The sequence below is a fragment of the Carettochelys insculpta genome, chromosome 17 (assembly GCF_033958435.1).
Source record: "Carettochelys insculpta isolate YL-2023 chromosome 17, ASM3395843v1, whole genome shotgun sequence".
Classification (NCBI taxonomy): Eukaryota; Metazoa; Chordata; order Testudines; family Carettochelyidae; genus Carettochelys; species Carettochelys insculpta.
The window spans coordinates 33,149,305-33,169,352 of record NC_134153.1 but is presented as its reverse complement, the minus strand read 5'-3'; the positions used below and the strand labels follow the sequence as shown (position 1 = coordinate 33,169,352).

Below are 20,048 nucleotides of genomic sequence, written 5' to 3'. Positions count from 1 at the left end.
AGGTGTGAGCTGCAGATGCAGGGAGCTGAATGGGGTGAACTGGTGTGAGAGGGTTAGCTAGGAGGGGTAGAACCTCATGCAGCTGACAGCTGGAGCCAAGAGCGGGCACGGGGCTGGAAGCACAACCCGTGCAGATGGGGGGAGGGAGGAGGGAGCTAGGGATGGGGGGGTTGAGCTAGGTGGAGGGGAGACTGAATGGGGGTGAACTAGGGCAGTAGTGGATTGAGCTGATGGGGGGGGGGTTAGAGCCCCTGTGCATGCCAGCAGCAGCTGACAGCCAGAGCCCCACACAGGGGGAAGAGCTGGGGATGCAGGGACTACACCGGGGCGGGGGTCTTGGAGCCCCACACAACATGCTGGGGGCCGGAACCCCACACACGGGTTGAAGCTGGAGCCCTGCACACAGGGAGGCAGGGTGAGCTGGGGCTGTGGGGGGGGGGGGTTAAACAGGGGTACACCAGGGTGGGGTGCTTGTGTGGGAGGGGCTGGAGCCCCACACATGCTAAGCCACGCACATGGGGAGTGAGCTGGGGCTCCACAGGGGTTGGGTCCCAAGCATGGGGAGGGGGTTGAGGTATAGGAGTTGGAGCTGGTTCCACAGGGGTTGGGGGGTAGCCCCAGGCATGTGGCTGGAGCCCCCTCCTGGAGGAAGTGAGCCATGGCAAGTGGGGGGGGGAATGTGGGGGACTGAGCCAGCAGGGGGTTTAACAGGGAGGAACCAGCACAGCTGTCCAGCAGCACCACTCTGGGAAGCAGGTGGAAGGGGGTTTTAGCCTGCCTGCCTATCTGCAGGGGCAGGCAGCTAGGTGAGCTAAAAGCCTTCCCTCTACCTTCCCAGAGCAGTACCTAGCACCACTCTGGGAAGGCAGGGGGAAAGGGCTCTTAGCCTACATTAAAATGAGTTTCACGCAACGCGAGGCCGCATAAAGCAGGGGTTTACTGTATGGATCGGGGTCAGCCGTGTAAGAGTGGGGTTGCATACTCCGGATTTGCATACTCTGGAGACCTTACTGTACTTCAGCCGTCAGAGCTCACAGAATTGTTCACAATGCCCCTCCCAGATGCTTAGGAAGCTGTGGGAGACCTCGGAGCAAATCCCAAAATTCCCAGGGATCATCTCTGCCATCCCAAAGTGCATTGCTCACACTGTGGCTGACAGCAGCCCAATGTGGGCATGATCTGTCGACAGAGGGAGAAAAATCAAAACGTTCTCTGGTGATTTTTGTTTTGCTAACTTTTGGGTGTGGACAGTGGCAATGGGTGCAGAGATTCTGGGGCTAGGGGAAGGGGCATGCCACTGGCCACATGACCCTGCCACACCCCCTCGCAACCTCTGCACTGCCAATGCCCCAACCTCCTGATTTTTTTTTTTTTTTGTTTCAAAGTAACAATTACTTCAACCTTTGGATTTTATTGTTGGATATGTCCAGCTCACCACAGCACGTGAGCCAATTCAATCACATTAGGAAAATTTGAACAAGTTAAGTTTGCCAATCTCATATTCTAACAGTGGACAAAAAAATCCTCCTCACTGTACTATGGAGACAAAAGGAACTTTTCATTCACAAGCACCACAATTAAAAACCCAGACTTCTCTCCTCTAAAACCACTCGAGAAAGCAAAAGAATATAAGTCATCTGTCTGCTTTAGATAACTGATTTCATCAATCACACTCAGGTAAAAAAGAACCTGGGATTTAAAAAGATAAGTAAAGAGGTGACAGATATTCAGAATATTTTTATTTATAGTTTTTAGCTTATCATCAAGGTTTGAAAAATCCACATGCAGAAGCAAAGAAGAGGCTTTTTATGCGACACCAGGAGTAGGAATGCAAAGGAGCACAATCTGGTAAACAAGTAACCACCAGAATTTGTCAGTTACTTGTTTAACTATCCCCCACCCCCATCCTGCCACTTTTCATTTAAAGACTGAGCAGGTACACAGGCTGGCTCAATTTCTGCCTCTGCTATCGGTGGATCTTGCCCACCTCCCTTGCCACTGTGCACATAAATGCAGAGCAGCAGGAAAGTGGACAAAAACTGAGCCAGCCTGCATGCACCTCAGTGTTTTAAATGCAGAGCACCAGAGGGGAAAACTGCCCAATTCCAATGCAAGCAAGGATAGAGGTTGAGCCAGCTACTCCCTATTTACTCGGAGGGGGAGGGGGATGCAAGACTGTGAATAATCGGTACCACTAACAGATAAGAAGATGCTTGTCGGTTAGTCGTGTAACCAGACAGACAGTCTCATTACAACCCTAATCACAAGTCTAAATTGTCCTGTGGCACCTTATAGACTAACAGATATTTTGGAGCATAAGCTTTCGTGGGCAAATAAGCGGGCCTTTGCCCATGAAAGCTTATACTCCAAAATATCAGCCTATAAGGTGTCACAGGACTTCTTGTTGTTCTCAAAGATACAGGACTAACACGGCTACCTCTATGACAAAAGTCTAAATTGTCAATGCTAGGAATACTTTTAAGCTTTTGTCAAAAGATATCAAGTACCTAATGTCATAAACATACATATATAGTGTTGTGCTATACATCTATATGGTGCTTTCATCCCAAAACTCCTATCTTCATTGTTCTGCCAACTAGCATAAGAAAGAGAAATTACTTAACCTGGGTAGTAACAATAGATTTTTGAGATGTGTCCCTGTGGGTGCTCCACATCAGGTGTCAGGCTGGCCCTGGCGCCGCAGATCAGAGATTTACAGAGCAGTTGTTGGCTGGGCTACGTATGTGCAAGAGCACACTGGGCCCTTAGCATATTTCTGGCCAGGTACAAGATCCAGTCTGAGCCAGTTGCTCAAAAGCTGCCTCGGAAGTACGTACATACCTGAAAAAACTCCGAGGAGGAGAGGAAGGGCAGATAGCAGAGCACCCACAGGGACACACCTCGAACAACTGTTGTTACTACCCAGATGAGTAACTTCTCTTCCTTCTTCAAATGGTCCCTGTGGTTGTTCCACATCAGGTGACGATATAGCAGCGGCACTTAGAACATGGAAGAGGGTACCAAACTTAGATGTCATCTGTCACAGAAAGTATAGCTGTCGAAAAATGCATGTCTTCAGCAATTTGGTGATGTATAGCTTAGTGCTTGGCGAACGTGTCATAGGATGACCACGTCACTGCTCAGCAAACGTCCTTTAAGGGGACACCCTTGAAGAAAGCCATGCACGCCACCATTCCCTGATAGAGTGAGCCTCAGGTGGAGCAAGTAATACCATTTTATGTAAGGAACAGCATACAGGGATACATGAGGTAATAATGGTCAAGATTCTCTGTGACGATAGCACTTCACCCTTAGTTCTCTGTGCAAGGGATAATAATTTGTCTGTTTTTCTGAAAGGCTTCGTCCTTTCAAGGAAAAAAGCCAAAGCTCTTCTCACATCCAGGGAACAAAGTCTCATCTTCCTACTCGAAGTATACATTCTGAGGTAAAAGGACGGCAGTACGATCAGCTCATTTATGTGGAATTCAGAATAAAATTCTGAAACAAACCCAAGGTTTTTGGAACAAACCCAGAGCATCACTGCCTCTTTGGTGAATAATATATATGGCAGAGTAGCCATCAAGGCAGTCAACTCACTAACTCAACGAGCAGATGCAATAGCCAAAAGGAACACAGTCTTTAAGGTAAGACGACACAATGGGATAGTCGCCAATGGTTCAAACAGCAGTCTAGATAGCGTATCTAGAACTAAGGCAAGATTCCGAGGTGGTGGTACAGGTTTGCAAGGAGGGTACAAGTTGGCAAGGTGCATCTCCTAAAAGGCTGTGATCGGATGCGCAAATACCGATATTCTTTCCATGGTGCGTCTAAAGGCAGAGATGGCCGCTAAATGTACCTTTAAAGATGGTAACGCAAGGCCTTCCTGTTTAAGGTGGAGTAAATAGTCCAAAATAGCACGTACGGGAGCCTCCCCTGGGCTCAAGTCCCTCACAGAACATTGTGCCATGAACCTTTTCCACTTGTAAGTATAAGTCTCTCTCACAGAGGTTCACCCACTGTGTATCAAAGTTTTTAACCTGCTTGGAATATAAGATTTTTAAGGCATCAAACCAAATTACCAAACCAGGCCATGAGGCAAATTGTGTGCAACTGCAGAACTGTCAGCAACCCTGGGTGGGAATCACCTGTGGAGGACACGATGACATGCTGCAGAATCGTAAACCAGTGTCGTCAGGCTGAAGCAAGATCTATGAGGATCAGATCAGCCCTCTGAGGTCTGGTTTTCTCCAGCACTTTGTGTATGAGGATTGTCAGGGGAAAGGCATATAGGTGGGGGCCTTTCCATGAGATGAGAAATGCACTGCTGAGGGACCTATGGCCCATGCCTGCCCTGAAGCAATAAAGGTGACATTTCTTGTTCTTGTAGGTTGCAAACAGATCTATGGATGGAATGCCCCATATCCTGAAGATGTGGCAGACAACACAGGATCGGGTCTCCCATTCATCATCTGGTGGGAACTGTCTGCTCAACAGATCGGCAGTAGCATTGCTCATGCCAGGTAGGTACGAGGCAATCAGAGTTATGCCATTCTGTATGCACTAGGTCCGTAGGTGGACAGCCTCCATGCAAAGAGAGCAGGATCTCACTCCCCCTTGTGAATTTATATAGTACATTGATGAGCATCTTTACTGATAATGTCACTACAATGTGCCGCAAATGTGGGGCAGAAAATGGTTGCACACACTGAACGCTGCCCTTAGCACTAGGAGGTTTATATGAAGGGTCACTGCTCACTGAAACACTGGCCCTGAACTGGCAGGCTGCCCACCTGAGCTCCCCAGTCTATAACGGAGGCATCAGTAATTATGGATGCAGAAAGTCAGGGCTGATGGAAGGAGACTGTTTGGACTTGTCCACCACCAGAGGGACCGCAGTACCCAAACGGTTGGACACACTCATTTGCAAATTTTGCACCTCATGAATATACACGGTTGCCAACCAACATTGCAGACATCCAAAGTGTAGCCTGGAGTTCCACATCACATAGGGGGTGGCAGCCACGTGACCCATCAACTGTAAGCAAGTTACTACTTGCAACATAGGGCTGGGAGCGAGAATGTCGATTAGAGACTGAATAGTGTGGAAACGTTGGACCAGTAAATATATTCTCGCTGTTGTAGAGTTGAAACAGGCCCCTATCAATTTTATGTTCTGCATGGGCTCAGTTGTTGATTTTTGTAGACCAAGTGATTGGAACATTTCCACAGGTGACAGATATCATACAAAGGACATCCGAAGGTGAGTGCCCTTCAGAAGGCGCTGGAAGGTATGGAAATATTATGACATCCAGACGACAGAGATAGGCTGAGAAAACCCTGATTGCTATCAAGAGACCAAAAACTAATACCTTTTATTGAAAATGCCCTGTGCCCAAGGTAAGCGATAAGAAACACCCATGAGCAGGATGGACTGTTATGCAGAAGTATGCATCCTGTAGGTCAAGGGCTGCGAACAAGTCTCCACTGTCCAGCGCAGTGATTATGGAAGCAAGCATCATCATCTTGAAACGCTGCTTGTGCCAGTAGCAATTTAGTGGCCTTAGCTCCAGAATGGGTCTCCATCCCCATGTCTTTTTCTCCATAACAAAACATTGGGAATAGAATCCCTTCTTGAATTCGTGAGCTACTCACTCTACAGCCTCTCTCTGCAAGAGGAGCCCCTGAAGAGGGACAGGGTTGGGGTAGTAGTAGGCGGAACAGTGCAGAACGGTATGGTATAACCTGCAGAAAATATTTCCAGTACTTGTGTCCATGATGATATTGGACCACTGCTGATAAAAGGGACCTAGTCGATGGTCGACAAGATGTTGAGCTAGCAGTTCATGCTGGGCAGGAGATATGGTGGCACAGACCCCAACAGAGGAGTCAAAGCTACTGTCTCGGACATTGCACAGATGAATTATGTTGCTGTTGATTACGTCTTCTAGACGGCCTAAGAGGTTGTTGACATTGATCATAACCCCTACTGTGGTATGCCTGTTGTGGATATGGATACTTGTAGTGCCTCTGATACAGACAGTATCTTCTTCATCTTTTAGGCGAGGTGTACATACCAGAGTTCTGAGCATTGTTCACGAGTCCTTGCTTGAGTGGAAGACTGTCTGCAGTTTCAGTGAACAACTTATTTTAATCAAATGATAAATCTTCAACTTTAGTTTGCAATTTCTTAGGCACCCCTGAAGTTTGGAGCCAGGATACGCTTCTCATAACCACAGCTATCACCGTGGCATGTGCATCAATATCAGCAACATCCAAGGCCATTTGGGCTCCCATATGAGAAGCTGCATAAACTTCCTGGACAATGGCCTTAAGGACAGGTTTCTTAGAATGTGTTAAGTGACCCATGGGCAGTAAGTTCGTATAGTTATAAAAATTATGGTTAGATAAATGCACTGCGTAATTAGCCATGACCAATAATGAGGTGGATGAGGCATAGACCTTTCTCCCAAATAAGTCCAGTCTTTTTGACGTCTTTGTTGGAGACAGTGGATTTGTAGTGCGGTACTTCAGACCTCTGCTGGGATGACTCTACCACCAATGAATTTGGCTGGAATGGTTTAAAAGAAATTCCATGCCCTTGGATGGTACAAAATACTTTTTGTCCAATTTCTTATGAGTGGATGGAATGGAGGCAGGAGCCTGTTAAATGTTGTTTGTTGCTTCCGTTATAGCATTATCCAGTGGGTACCAATCCTGGATGATGATGGGGGGGGGGGGGCCTCAAATTCTTTAGAAGTTTATGTTGTTTTTCTGGGTCTTCAGCAATTTGAATGTCCTGACTCTGAGCCATCCTTTTAAATAAGTCCTGAAACTGCCTCAAGTCATCCAGTGGTGAAACATCACCCAGAATAACAGCCTCTTTGGGGATGAAGAGGAGACATCTGTGTGGTAAGTCTCCATTTGCTCCTACATATGTTCTCCTGGTTGATCTTCCATCAGTTCCAACAGGAGAGGTGTTTCAGATTAAGCCCATGATGGGGAAGGGTGTGAAAACAGGCACCCCGCCAGCGTCGAATGCCTGTATTCCAGCCTTGAATCAGGAGGTATCTCCCTAGACCTGCTGTAGTAGTGGTATTGCTGATGATGGTATGAGAGCAACAACAGAACTAAGTGTCAGGGGAGAAGGAGTGAGAAAGAGTGCCTTCTATGTCCATGGTGGTGATAGGAATATGGCAGGTAGAAGAGTCTGGAAGACAGTGGAAGTGAAGGGGAAGTGCGACAGATATAGCTGTGAGCATGGTGTGATTGCTCCAAAAAAGGTGGTCTCAGAAACGCTGAAGGTAGAGACACAAGTCACTGGATGGCTGACAGCACCGGGGGGGAGGGGGGGGACAAAGAGATATGGATGACTGAGAAAATGTAGCCACAATAACTGAATGAGGTGATTAACTACAGTGCCAGATCTTAGCCTCTGCCTTCCTCAGTTCCTGCCATGATTCGGTGCCCACCAGTGCTGTCTCTGATGCCAGCAAATCTGGTGCCATCCCAGTGCCGCCATCGTCGGTGCCATAGCTTTCAATGCAGGTTCAATCACCGTCAATGCCATGGACATAACATGAGGTGCCAGCACAGGTTGCCTCAGAGTCCTTAGTTGTTGGCACCAGCGAGGTTCAGGACTCTCTCAGTTCTGAGCAAGATTTATTCACTGGAACCAGCACTACTGATTTCTTTGTCTTAGGTCGGTTGTCCTCCTTAGCAAGCAAGGGATCTCAGTTCAACACTACTCATCTACCTCAGTTCTCAATACTACTCATTTTGCCACCAGATAAAACAGGAAAAGATCAAGTGGGTGATAACTTCCTTTTCTTCGGGCCATCCAGCGAGACTTAATAAAGCTGCTGGGTGCTGCTGACTCTCTCCCATGGCATCAGGAGTTGGTTGATCAGAAGTGTCAGGTTGAAGGGCTTTTTCAAAGAGAATCACTCAGTCTTACTTCTCCATCTTTACTCACTCTCGCTGTGAGCGTGGAACAATGCAGGCATTCGTGAGGCAGATGAGACTCTCCTAGGTAGCATATGCGCTGTGAATGACTGTCCAAAACCAGCATTTCCTACTGGCAAGAATTGCACTTCTTCAAACCCATCACAGGCATTTTAAACAACAATGGAACTGCTAGAACTTTAACTCTTAAGGGTTATAAAAGAAATACCAACTAACTAGACTACTACTAAAACTACTCTTTACTATTTTATTATATATAGTGATGATTCCTCATCAGCCCCTGTGCTTCCTGGCAGTTCTCTGTTGTGCCTCAGACTCACGGAGACCCCTTATCTGCCCAGGCCTTTCCAGAGGCAGGTATCTCTGCTTAGCAAGCTATCCTCATCATAGGCAAGTCCCAAATAGGGCGGATAAAACCAGTCCCCTTGCAGGCCTGCACCTGCTCCAGTGCAGTAGCCCTCTGGGGAAGGCTGGGGGGAGTCCAGACCCGACTTCTAGCCTGGACTCCAGCCCAGGGTCCCTAAGAGGACAAGAGGCAGCTGGCAGGGCCTTCACCCCTGCCCCAATGTAGCAACCTCACCCTGAGCCACTTCACCCACCGCTTCCCCGTGGTAACTTCTTGCTCTGCTCCTGCTCTCCGGTGCACCTTCCAAAATGTTCCCCCCGCTACCAGGTGGGGAGCCTTTTATAGGGAGTGCAGGGCCTCAGCTGACAACAAGCACTGATTGTGTTCAGCAGTGGCTAAAACTTAATGGGGCGCCCAGCTGACTGCCCTAATTAGGTTTACTCTGGGAACAGGAAAGCACTCCCCCACCAGCCGGTATACCTGCCTTCTTGCAGGATCCTGTAGCCCACAGGCAGCAGTCTGCCACTATATATATATATATATATATATATATATATATATATATATATATATATATAGAACTATTGTCAATAAAACATACTATGTCAATAAAACATACTATAAATAATGATAAAAATACATACAGCAAATAAAGAGCAACCATCTTGTTCAGAGGTGCTACTGAGGAGCACAGGAGAAGTCCATCTGCAGTCAAGGCTGGCTGATAGGAACTGGCTGAGACTGGATCACACACGTGATGAAAAGCATGCAACGGGCCCAGTGCACTCCTGCACATGCACGGTCCAGCCAACAACCGCTCTGCAAATCTCCAGTCTATGGCGCCAGGGCCAGCCCAACACCTGACAGGGAACACCCACGAGGACCACTTGAACAAGAAAACATGATTCTTTTCATTTTACAAAATCACATGAGTATCATTTTGCTGCTGTAGAGTGGGAATGTTTCGAACAGCAAAGGAATACAGAAGCTTAACTAATCTAAAAATTATATAATCAAAAGCCATAACCATGTTTTGTGTAGTAAGTAGCTACAGAACTGGGAAATAAATAGCCTCTGAAAATTTACTCGGATCATACGAAACTCCATGACAGTAAACATGAGTGACAGATTTTCTCCTTTGCTGTTAGCCATATAACTGTTTGGGGCTAAGTTCCTTTAATTACAAAGGGAACAAGACATTGGAACAAGCAGGCTCTGTGATCCTCATGAAAAAGCACAATTTGAGAGAAACAGGCATGATAAAAAGGAAAAAAAGAGAGGAACCCATCTGGAAGTGTATGTTAACAGGGAGACAAACACCATGCCTAAGACAACAGTGCCAGGCCTAGAGAAGCATGAGACAAAAAATAAAATGAACAAATTACACAAAATTGAAATACACACACACACACACACACAGAGGATCTGTCCATTTATCTTTTAGACTGTAAGCTCCTGAAGGCAGGGGCTGTATTATGCACATTGCCCATTTTATACACATTGCCTATTATAATAGATCCTCAATTCAAGCATTACCACAATACAAAAGAATTCTGCTTCTGTCCAACTTTCCAGGTAGGTATCAGTACAGGAATATGGTGATGGTCGCACTAAACAGCTCTGTAAGAGGAGGCAGAAGCAACAGAAAGTCACATCCCCTCCAAGTCCAAGGCAGAAACTGAGCAACCAAGGCACCTGTCATTCTGCGAAGTGACAAAGGGACACTGGAACTGATCCTGGAATTAGGATGAGATCGTAGACTGATCTTATAATGGACAGCCAGCTCAATTAATCTGTCCTCAAAGAGAACCTGACTAAACTTGTAGGCTGCATCAACTACATTCCTCTTTCAAGAGAGAAATGCAGCTAGGGAAATCAAAAATACAAAACGAAGCACTGATTTACAAATCTCGTCCGATCACATTTTCAGAAGAGGTTTTCAAAAAAAAAAAAAAAAAAAAAAAAAAAAAAAAAAAAGCAGCGTAAACTGTCTTCTTTGGAAGAAAAAAATAAGAGATTGCAGGGTTCTTTTGAAAACGGGTCTTTTTCACCTCCAGAAAGAACCCCATCTATGCTTCCTTTATTTTTTCCCCCGAAGAAACCTCTTCCAAAAAGCAATCGGACAAGATTATACAAATGAAGCACAAGATTTGTAAACTGGTGCTTCATTTACATTTTCAATTTCCCTCTTTGCATTCCTCTTTTGAAAGAGGAATGTAGCCTAGACACAGCCATGAAGAAAAAAACAGTCAAGATGCTGAGCTGTCTAGTGCCTATATGAAAAGTTACTGGCAGTGTTCCGCAGGCGACTATAAGAAATAAAGGTTAGAGAAGGAAAAAACTTCACTTACAAGCGTATATATTCAAAAGTGGCGATTTTGGGTTCCGAACTTCAGATAGCTTCAAGTGGCCTGAGGGATGGCTCAGCAATTAGGGCTTTAAATCTATGAAGTTTCATGTAGTTATTACAACGTGGGAGAACAATGGAAAAGTTACACAAAAATGAAATTAAAAACTTTTTCTTGGGGATACAGGCTTCTTTTTAAAAAGTGTAGCTTAATAACTTCAGGTATATTCCTAACAAAATGGAAGTAAATTTTTAACTGAGATTTAATCTAAGAATAACAGGACAACGGAACAGACTGGATACAAAACACTGTGGAAGCTCTTTCACTGAAGGAGGCTGAAAAAGCATCTGGTCATTAGAAGCAACATGTCCTGCATCTTGGCATGGAGTTAAACTAGGCAATCCTTATGGTCCCTTCTAACCTGTGATTCTACTTCAGAGAAAGAAAAAAGGAACATACCAAAAAGACAATACCACCAAACAGAACAAAGCATTTCCAAGAGAGATGTATGTGCAAGTTACATCCTCAGTGTTTCCCAATGAAGAGCTATGTGTAACCGTGGGGGGGGGGGTAACACTGAGGTTTTCCAGGGAGTACCTCAACTCATCTAGACATCTGCCTAGTTTTACAACAGGCTGCACAAAAAAAAAAAAACACTAAAAGTCAGTACAATCTAAAAGTTCAGACAAAGGACAGTTACCAGTTCCATAACTGGTATTCTTCAAGATGTGTTGCTCATGTCCACTCCACAGTGGGTATGTGCTGGCACATGCCTGGTCGATAGAAACTTTTTGCTGTAGCCTACAGCCAATGGGTCACAGTGGTGACCCCCCCGGAGTGGAGCCAAACTGGCAGCAACATGTGCACTGTCCAACCCACCCCCGTACTCAGTTCCTTCTTGCCAAATAATCTGACAATAGGGAAGGCGGGTGGGTTTTGAAATGGACATAAGCAACATCTCAAAAAATACCAGTTATGGAACAGATAAGTGTTTTCTTCAAGTGACTGCTCATGTGCATTCCAAAGTGGGTGAACGCAAGCCAATGTCTAGGAGGTAGGGTCAGAGCCCCTGAAGAAACACAGGACAGCCCTGCCCACTGCAGAGTCCTCCCAAACATGCTGCTTGAGTGCACAGTGGGCCACATATGTATGAACTGAAGACCAGGTGACCGCTCTGCAGATATTCTGGATAGGAACATGGGCCAAGAATGCTGCAGAAGCCACCTCAACTATGGTAGAGCGAGCCGTGATGAGGGAAGGGAGAACACCTGCCAACCTGTAGCATTCTTTAATAGAGGCCACTACCCAGGAGGAAATCTGCTGTGAGGAGATGGGAGGCCTTTCACTGTCTGCCTCCACCATGAAAAGCTGCTGTCACTTCTTGAATGGCCTGATGCTGTCCATATGGAAGGTCAGAGCTATCTGAACATCTAAGGTGGGTAGACTCTGCTGCCTGGGAGAGGTCTGAGGTTTAGAGTAAAACACCAGAAAAGAAATATCCTGGTTAACATGGAAAGAGACCACCTTTGGCAAGAATATCAGATGGGGTATCAGACTAACCTTGTCTTTGAGGACCACCAAATAGAGTGGGTCCACCATCATGCCCTCAACTCAGATACCCCCCGGCCAAAGTGATGGCCACCAAAAAAAAAAAACAGTTGTTTTGTAACTTAGAAACAGCAAGGAACAGGAAGCAAGGAATTAGGAGGAGGCACCATGAGTTTTGACAGCACCAGATTAAGGTCCCACATAGCTAGAAGGGCCCAAACCTGTCGTTGGACCTTCTCCAGGCCCTTCATAAACCCTTTTAACCACCAGGTCGGAGAAAACAGGTGAAAAGCCTGGGTCCCAGGTGAAAAGCCAAAATGGCTGGCAAATGACTCTTACAGGAGGATAAGGACAACCCCTCTTAAATTCCAGAAGTAGTCCAAGATCAAGGCCTGCAATGGGGACAGCCCCTTGTGAGATATCCAAATAGAAAACTCTTTCCCCTTGGCCACACAGACCAGCCATGTGGAAGATTTCCTGTTGTTAAACACCTCCCTCACGGTATCAGAGCATGGGAGCTCCCCACTGTCAATCACAGAGCTTCCAAGCTGCGAGGTGCTGGCACTGAAGGTTACAGCCCTACAGTCACCTCTCCTCCTGTGTCAACAGGTGCAGGCATAACAGGATGGTCGCTGGATTGCACATTGACATTTCCTAGAAAACCGAGTACCAATACTGGCATGCCCTTGCAGGGGCGACCAGAATGACCAATCCCTGAGCTGACCGAATTTTGAGGAGGACCTTGGAGACAAACAGAATCAGAGGGAAGGCGTAGAGCATCATGCCTCAAAAGGGAATGCTGAATGCATCTGCCCAGGATCCTGGGCTCAGGTTCTGGTAAGAACAAAACGTCCAGCATTTCGCATTGAGGTATGAGGCAAATAGGTCTGGCCAGGGATGCCCTCATTTTTGGAAAATTAAGTGCAGCATGTCTGGGTGCAGCCACCACTTGTGGTTCATGAAGGAATTGCTTAGACAGTCCACTAATGAACTGTAGACTCCCAAAAGATAATGGACCTGCAGAGAGATTTGATGTTGAATGCAAAACTCCCAGGCCCTGGGGGCCTCTTGACACAGGGAAGAGGAGCATGCACCCTCGTTAGTTTATATAGTACATTGCTGCCGTGTTGTCTGTACTCACTGACACGAAATGTCCCGATAAACTGTCCTGAAAGACCTCACATGCAGTCCTGATACCTCTGAGCTCCCTGACATTTATACGGAGCTGAAGGTCTGCCCTGTCCCACAAGGCCTGCATCTGGCACTCCCCCAGATGCACACACCCCCTTCTAAGGCATCCGTTACCAGGGAAGAGGCAAGGTTGTAGGGGCTGGAAGAGAACTCCCACACAGACCTTTCGGTCATCCAGCCACCAGTTCAGGGATGACAAAATTTGCAGTGGCACTGTCAGTGTTAAATCTATATGGTCTCTGACAGCACGGTACACTGATGTAAGCCACAGATGGAGAGAGCATCCTCAGTCTGGTGTGCTGGACTACAAATGTGCAAGCTGCCATGCGACCTAGCAACCTCACGCAGCACCTGGCCACAGTGGTGGGGAACTTGATGTCACAGATAACAGATGCCATAGTCTGAAACTTGCTGTCTGGAAGGAAAGCCCTCGGACATACAGCATCAAAGAGGGCCCACATAAACTCCATTCTCCGAGTGGGAACCAGAGCCAACTTCACCTAGTTGAGGAGGCCGAGACTTAAAAATGTTTGGTATGTCAGTTGCACACATTGTTGCACCTGGGTCTGCAAAGGCCCTTTGACCAGCCACTCAGAGGAGCTGGGCACAGCCAGGATGGAGGACCCGTCCGGACTCACATGAATTTTGACTTTAGGTTGCGTGCCTGAGCAACTATGCCTAAGTCAGGCGTTTACTGCATTTAAACAATCTCTTATTACCTAGTTGGTTTCATCTTAAGTGTCACTCATTTTATTCCTATGCTTGTGTAGGTTGTACCTTCCTCATCCAGCCCTCTCAGGACCTCACCGATGCCAAAAAGGGAATTTGGTGGATGAAGGAAGGTCCTCTTCCTCTGCCCACACCCCACCCCCAACCTGCTACCTCTCCTTGCCACTGGCTCCGCACGCCACTGGTGCCCCACTTTGGGCCCCACCACTCCAGCCTCAGAGGGTCCCTTACCTGCAGCCAGTCCCTGCTGGGCTGATGCCATTGACCCCAACTCTGTACGGCTGGTTCAAGCCCCAGTCAAGGAGCTGACTCCAGGGGCACAAGCCCCCAGCCTCCCCTTCACAGTGCCTTCAGCCCCTGTCATTGGGCTCCCACCCAGCAGGGCTCCAAGCTACTAGCCCTTCTCCTAGTAACCTCTCAAATGGGGCTCTCTGATCCAGTAACATCTATGGCCCTGACAAACGACAGATGTTGCTGGACCAGAGAATTCCAGTTTTGGGGCGTGCAACATGTACTATAAGACACAGGTGATATTTGAATAGTCGGCAACCTCTCAGACCTGGGACTACCAGATATGAGTTTACTGTATTACTTTCTCAACGGAAGTTTAAATTCTTCAAATGCTACTTGTAAAATTTTACACTTTTGCTTGTAGTGTACAATTCCAGGGATTCCCCTGAGTGCAAACAATACTTTTTTGCTGAAAAACCCTTCAAAAGTGTATGTTGAGATATATATACACAAGACCCATGAAGAACAGATGAAACACACACACACACACACACACACACTCTTTGCCCTGTAACACACTTGCCTCCACATTCTACTGGAATAATCTCTTCTGAGCCCATATCTCCTAGAATGAAGGCTACAGATCTAATCATTATCCAATATAAAACTCATATCACATTGCTTTACACTCAGCAGTTTTAAAGTTCTAGTCTAAGAAATCACAAGTGACCAAGAAAACTAGGAGATTAACAGAACTTTTATCAATATCTAGACATAAAGATCTTCAAATAACGATGCATTAACAACTGTTTATCTTAATAGTCAGATGTTCTGCATGATGTGAGAAACGGACAATCTGGGAGAATATAGGACATGTGACAAGAGTCTGATTTAATTTCTTATGTTGTCTGAACACCAGCAGTACCTATTATAACAATTACCTACGTTCATCCACAAATTTTTTTTTAAGAAAATCAATTGCTTATGTTCCAGAATAATACAGGGCATGCTAAACAACAAAATTAAAAGAAGGTGGGATGCAGGAAATGCGAACTTAAACTTCCACAAATTAGATTTTCAATTAAGCGCGGGCAAACAATTCATCTGCGTTACAATACACCCATCTCCAGTACAGAACAAACACTTTTTGATTAAAAAAAAAAAATGAAGATTCTTTTAACACCAGATGACCGCAAATCAAGACGACTCTGCTCTCAGAACTGGCCAGTTTCCCACTGCTATGTACAACACATAAACATGCAACAACTTGATCACATCCACACAACAGAACAGCTATTTAAGTGAAAATTTAGATGAGATCTTTTGTGCAGAAGCGACATTTCACTAAAAGAATCCCATGTCCCCAAAATCATTTCTCAAAAAAACTTTCCAGTAAAGTTTTGAAACTAAGACTAAAAGATATGTTGAGGTAATGCCTGACATGCTAAAGACATGTATTGCAAAATTCCATATACCGCCGCCCCTAGCAGTGTTGCCTCTAATTTTCTCCACGTATGGGCAGAATAAATTCTGTTACGTGCACCAAGTCATGGGTGAATTTGCACCATCAACAGAAACACGTTGCCCACAGTGGGCAGCTATGGGCACTCTGCTGATCACCCGGGCAGCATCCAAATCACTCCTGCACGACCACCCAAAAATCAGCTTACAGGGAACGCTGACCCTAAACCATCTGGATTCTGGATTTTTCAAAGATCTTGTTAGAATGTACCCAGGCTCATGTATTTCTTTACTTTGGATGAATATTATGATTTCTATGCACAAATTCACATTATTTTGCAGGAGCTGCATAACAATTAATACTGTACACATTAATTGGAATAGTGACAGAGAGATAGCTGTGTTAGTCTGTATTCTTTCAAAACAAAACAGCAGTCATGTAGCACTTTAAAGACTAACAAAATAATTTATTAGGTGATGAGCTTACGTGGAACAGACCCACTTCTTCAGATCATAGCCTTACCAGAACAGACTCAATATATAAAACACAGAGATCCAAAAACTCATCAAGGTTGACAAATCAGAAGAGCTGAGCAATGGCGTGGGGCAGGGAGTGGGAGAGAGTTCAGAGTTAGATAAAACATCCAAGTATGTAAGAGTCTCCTTACAATGGGTTAGGTAATTGCTGTCCCATTATAACCACTCTTTTACATACTTGGATGTTTTATCTAACTCAGTGGTTCCCAAACTTTTCAGCAGTAGGTCCCCCTTTTGATTTTTGAGAAACCCTCATGCCCCCGCACCTCTTCTTTACCATCATCCAACCCCCACCTTAACCAAAAATTCAATTCATAATTTAAAATAAACATTAAACTTTATATAAAAATGTTATTTGAAATAAATACAAATAGTTTTTCTTGGCCTCTGGCAGATGCCTGGCGCAACCTCAACTGGCCAACTGCCTGAGCCTCATGCCAGCTGCCAGAGCTACCTGAGCCCTGCTTTGCCAGAGCCACTCAGTCAAGCTGACCAAGCCCCGCACTGCCCGAGCCAGTCACCCTCCCGCCAGCCCAAGCCACCCAAGCCACGCAATGCCAAGGCCAGCTGCCTGAGCCCCACAAGCCCCCCTGCCCAAGCCCTTCCCCTCCTTCAAAGTGAACCCCCCCACAGTTCCCCACTCACTCCACCCCCCCCACAAGCCAAGCATCCCCAGCCCCCATCTAACACCACCCTTCTCCTCCTGCCCCTCCCCCCCAACCCACACTCATCCCTCTTTGCAAGAGCCAGCTAGCTCCATGTGGGTCTTTGCCTGCTGCCTGCTTTTTATAGTGGCTGCACCAGGTTGCCCACACAAAATGGCAGGGTCTAAGAGCCAGAACCAAAGGCCAGCGTTTTCTTTGGGTGGGGGAAATGACGGGGGGCTGGGTAACCTTGCGCCCCCCCAGAAATTCTTCATGCCCCCCAGTTTGGGAAACCATGATGTAACTCTTAACTTCCATTCCCTCCCCCCACCGTCCCTCTGCTCTTCTAATTTGCCAACCTTGATCACTTTTAGATCTTTGTGCTTTATATATGGAGTCTGTTCTGGTGAGGTTATGATCTGAAGAAGTGGGTCTGTCCCACGAAAGCTCATCACCTAATAAATTATTTTGTTAGTCTTTACAGTGCTACATGACTGCTTTTTTGTTACATTAATTTGGAGGCAGAGATACTTTTCCATGCTCAAGAAGGTTCTCAAAAATGAGATAACTCCCCATAGTGAAATTAAGGGGGAAAAAATGGCAGAGGAATTGTTTCCCCACACAGTAGGGAGTAGGGAACCTACAGCCCATTGGATAGAATGAGCTAGCAGCTTGCCTAGATACGGCCCAAAAGGGTCAGGGCTCAACACCCCCAACCAGCAGATGAGGGGTGGGGAGTAGGGCAGTAGTGAGTCCCTAATCCAACCTTTCTGATGGGAATATAGGCAACTATTTGATCCCAGGTTCTTTATCCATTATTCTGAAGTAGGCGGTACTGCAATAAATAATCCAAGGACAGAAAGTAACACTGTACAACAAAAACATCTGAGCATTTCTCTGTTTAAATATAACTGAATTTTTCTGTGGACTCATTTTGAAACCCACATTATCTTTAATGAAACTATGCAAAGATGAAGCAATAACAGCAACTAATTTATTAGCAGATTAGAGATTTTAGTAAATGCCAATTTATGTACTTTTAGACATCATGTTTCTTGTTTTTGTGATATACAGTAAGTTTCCTGAACTTTTTTTTTTTGCTATCTTCTCTTTAAGAGACATTTTTAACACCTCTCCAGAACAACTTCCTGTTTTACCAAGGCCACACACCCCTTCTAATATGTCACCTCAAAATGGAACAGAGCAAATGTTTTTCCTAAAGCTAACAATGCTAATAAAAGTAAAAAGCACACCCCGCAGCCACCTTCACGGAAAATTGTCCAAAATGATTCCACGTACACTAGCAAACTTGGGTTACACAACTGTCTCAGAGAGGAGCTGTAACAATCAGCTGTATTTTCTGTGACTGAGAACTATCCAAACAAAAAGCAGTCAAATAGCGTTTTAAAGACTAGCAAAATAGTTTATTAGGTGAGCTTTCGTGGGACAGACCCACTTCTTCAGACCATAACCAGACCAGAACAGACTCAATATTTAAGACACAGAGAACCAAAAACAGCAAGCAAGGAGGACAAATCAGCAAAAGATAATCAAGGTGAGCAAATCAGAGAGTGGAGGGGTGGGGGGAAAGGTCAAGAACAAGATTTGGTTCTCTGTGTCTTAAATATTGAGTCTGTTCTGGTCTGGCTACGGTCTGAAGAAGTGTGTCTGTCCCACGAAAGCTTACCTAATAAACTATTTTGCTAGTCTTTAAAGCGCTACTTGACTGCTTTTTGTTTTGATAGTGTATAGACTAGGACGGCTTCCTCTCTGTTACTGAGAACTACGTCTCTTGAAGCCAAAGTGAATCGGGGCTAAGGACACGCCAGAACCTAGAGGATAATCGACGGTCACAAACGCTCACCAAGCCGGTGAGTGTTTACACCTCGGCTCCCACTGACCTAGAAAGGCACTAGCATCATCACCATCACAGCCGAACAGCGCCACTGCTTCTATCCCCTCCCCCGGCATACGAAATCCAGGCGAAGTCGCTGCCACAGCCCCGCGGAAGCCAGCCCTCCTGTCCGCGACACGCCCCGAGCAGCGAGAGCAAGGCCGCTACAAAAGAACGCAGCTCCCAGCGGGGCGCTGCCAGTCCAACAGAGCGAACTCTAGGCAGCTCCACGAGCACAGCCGGCAGCGGCCCGGAAACCCCCGCGGCCCGCTGACCTCGCCCCAAAAGAGCCGCCAAGCACCACCGCCCCGCGCACAGGCCACGCAACCCACCCCCCTCAGCCGTCTCCCGCCCCTCCCCCCTTTGTGCAGCTCAGTGGACACGCTCAGCTCTGGGACCGGCCTTTACCCGAGAAGGGCCCGCGGGGCGTAAGCCATCGCGGTGCCGCGCCGCTGCCAGGTGCTTACCGAGGGAGCTGTACGGAAAAGGGGTTAGAAAGGAGCAACGTGCCGCCCGGGCCCCGCTCCCCTCGTGAGCCCAGCACCACCGATCGCGCAGCGCCACAAAATGGCCGCCGCGACTGAGGCGCCGCCGCGAGGGAGGGGACTGGCGCGACCTCTCAGGGAAGGGGCGGGGCCCCGAGGCAGCGGGGAGTGGGGCGGATAGCGACAGTGGTCCCCAAGAAAGGGCGGGGACTGGAAAAGACACAGGTGATGGGGAGGTGCCTGTGTTGCTGACCGGAAGGGGCGGAGCTCACGCGGGTCTTCTTTTCCCTCCATTTCCGGCACGTGTTGGGTAGGGTACATGCTGCCTGCTACGCAGCGTTTGGTATGGTCGCAGCATGAGTTTACAAGCGCAACCTGCAGCTGCAATCCCTTGTTTGTCGCCCCAACGAGATCCTTGTATCCCAAAGATGTGAGTCTATGACGTCATCTATGCATCGCATACATGGTCTGAAGACACAAGGCCCACCAGTCCAGGATTTATACTTACTTGAGCTAAGCCTTGGAGTCCACCTCCCAAAATATTTCTTCCAAGCACCATCCTTAGGGGTTTTCCTTTCGTAGATTAATTCCCACTCATGTTATTCCTATTTCCAAACTTAGTGATAGGGTACCTCAAGTGGACAAAAACGCCAAAGAGAGTGTAGACTGGAG

General features: G+C 46.7%; 1 protein-coding gene across 4 annotated transcripts in view; it reads right to left on the bottom strand.

Annotated features, from left to right (window-relative positions):
- Positions 1-19,458, bottom strand: part of PHF20 (PHD finger protein 20) — a 230,776-nt gene extending 211,318 nt beyond the window's left edge. For 2 of the 4 annotated variants that reach the window (XM_075012107.1, XM_075012108.1), the window contains exon 1: positions 19,359-19,458. The gene's annotated coding sequence lies outside the window, so the exon portion shown is untranslated. The remainder of the gene's footprint in view (positions 1-19,358) is intronic. The other 2 variants (XM_075012109.1, XM_075012110.1) reach the window with 1 other exon arrangement.
- Positions 19,459-20,048: the final 590 nt, after the last annotated feature.